Source organism: Penaeus vannamei, chromosome 10 (assembly GCF_042767895.1).
Source record: "Penaeus vannamei isolate JL-2024 chromosome 10, ASM4276789v1, whole genome shotgun sequence".
Lineage (NCBI taxonomy): Eukaryota > Metazoa > Arthropoda > Malacostraca > Decapoda > Penaeidae > Penaeus > Penaeus vannamei.
Window position 1 is genome coordinate 39,529,598 of NC_091558.1, and position 2,686 is coordinate 39,532,283.

The 2,686-nt window shown below is 35.2% G+C and overlaps 1 protein-coding gene across 2 annotated transcripts in view; it reads right to left on the bottom strand.

Annotated features, from left to right (window-relative positions):
- LOC113820836 (uncharacterized) overlaps positions 1-2,389 on the bottom strand; it is a 9,593-nt gene extending 7,204 nt beyond the window's left edge. The window contains exon 1 of one of the 2 annotated variants that reach the window (XM_027373211.2): positions 2,339-2,389. The gene's annotated coding sequence lies outside the window, so the exon portion shown is untranslated. The other variant, XM_070126666.1, reaches the window with a different exon arrangement.
- Positions 2,390-2,686: the final 297 nt, after the last annotated feature.

Genomic DNA, 2,686 nt, shown 5'->3' on the forward strand with positions numbered 1-2,686 from the left:
ACCCTATTATACACTCCGCCGCCGCTTTTATCGAGGCTTTAATTCTCTGTCTCTCTGCGACTGACGCCGACTTCCTCGCAAAAAGATCATGGGCGTGTCATCTTCGCTCGCATGTCTCTCTCTCTCTCTCTCTCGCTTTTCCAAGAGTGCCGTCGCCTCGCCAGTGGAATCTTCCAAGCTACCCTAACATAATAAAGTTGCCGGAACATAATCCAAATCTCGCTATTTCAAAACCTTTTTCATTTAAATAGTTTCAAAAGACTTCAAATTCAATCTATGATCGTGATCGTTCTGCAGTTTTCAGCTGTTCTTCACTTTGCTGATAACGTTTTTTTTTTTCTTATACTAATTTTCGTATTCCATCAAGTCATGTTCACAAATGTCCACTCATTACCAGGACAATCACATATTTATTTCTTAAAAACTATTCTTCTTAGTATCTGACATCACGTGATTTCTTTACAGAGTGGTCGCTTTATTGTTTTAAGTAAATCACAAAATAAATCATAAATCGCTGGTACTCATGACTATAAAGTATACAGTTATGGTAAAGATAGCCCTAAATACAGAGTAGAAAATGGCTTTGATAATGGTAGAGGACACCAAGTCAGAGAAAAAAAGAAAGAAAAAAAATAGTTGGGACTAAAAAGAGGGTTAACTGTGTCAAGAGTTTTCAATACCAAGAGGAACACTAATTTTAATTTAAGACATTAATTTTAGATGTGCTAAGAATGGCGAGCTCATTGCTAATGATCAAAGGAAATGGAGAGAGAGAGAGAGAGAGAGAGAGAGAGAGAGAGAGAGAGAGAGAGAGAGAGAGAGAGAGAGAGAGAGAGAGGGAGAGAGAGAGAGAGAGAGAGAGAGAGAGAGAGAATGAGAGAATAAGAGAATGAGAAAAAATATAGGGAGAGAGAGTAGAGAGAGAGAGAATGAATGAATGAGAAAAAAATAAGAGAGAGGGAGAGAGAGAGAGAGAGAGAGAGAGAGAGAGAGAGAGAGAGAGAGAGAGAGAGAGAGAGAGAGAGAGAGAGAGAGAGAGAGAGAGAGAGATGAAGGGAGACTGCCTAGCAGAGAGAGAGAAAAAAAGTAACTTTTTGAAAAGGTAGAAACGGACTCCAAAATTGTTAAGAAAACAATAGATTATACATCTATACGCTTTCCTATAAATAATTTTCCTAGAACACACTCCCCATTGCATCCAGGAGAAGGAAAATTTTGAGATCCGGGGAGGCGGTATACCTTGAAGTAACCATTGCCTCAAATACGGTTTAACCCTCTTTGCAACTTATTATGAAAGTAAATAATAAGTATAGGGCGGTACAGTAACAAATAGATACATAATTACACAAATGTATTAGTGATTATATATACACAATAGGTATGTGAGTATGTTTTTTGTATGTGAGGATGGATGTGTGGGTAGGCAGGTAGACAGAGACGGATAGACAGGTAGATATAAAGATAGATATAAAGGTAGATAAACATGAGAGAAGAGAACGGAAATCACGGAAAGGTTGACTTCGTACCACAATCGTCATGGTGGAATAAATTATCTTCTGAGACTGGACAAGATTAAAAGATAACAGTTAAGGAAAAATGAGTTGAGATGTACCTACGTTTTTCGGTGTTGCGAACTGCATTTCTCAAAATGTTTTTTTTTTCTTAACCATGCACAGCTTTACTTCTCAATGTTCTTGACTGGAATTTCCAGCTTCGTAACATCTCGTCCTTTTTTTTATTCAGAATATTACCAATCGGCCTCATTTCAGGTTAGTATTATTCTCAAACCACCTAAAAGAACTAAAGAACTATCAACTCACTACCAAAACACAACGCACTTGAATAAAATAAACAAACCAATCCTAAGAGAGCAAATGTAACAGCGAGGCGAAATATTCATGCATTGGCCATGCTTTCTGGTGTTGTTAGGAGACCCAACATGAGTTTGCTGCTCGGACTCCTGCCGTCAGATCACACTCAGGTACCGTGCGTCCACTAACAGGCAAGGTTTCTCAGCTTTTATCTTGTTTTATTTGCTTTCTTTCACATTTCGTTGTGTTATCGTGAATGTGTGAAAAAGGTTAGTGTATCTGCAGTCGACTCAGAGTTGTTTGATGGTAAAAGAAGTATAAAGTTTTGTTTTTGTTGTACGTCACGAACTGCCAGTGTTCATCACCTCAGCCGGTGGTCGTGGTTTTTAACGCGTATAAATAAGTATCACTGTGTTCCTTATACCAATAACGTGAGCGAACTGATTCACAGGATAACTTTGTATTGTATAGATAAAATGACTTATTGTCACGAACGAATGAACGTCTAAAACTGTAAACATGTTTACACGATGTAATGAAGTTTCTCCGAAGTTTTCGCTGCCAGACGTATGATTATTGAATACAAGAGTGATAACAGTTATTCTCACCGTGATTATATGTATATGTATATGTATATATATATATATATATATATATATATATATATTATATATATATATATATATATTATATATATTATATTATATATATTATATATATATTATATATATATTATATATTTATATATTATATATATATGTATATATATAATTATATATATAATTATATATATATATATATATATATATATATATATATATATATACGGTACATATATTTTCACACACACACACACACACACACACACACACACA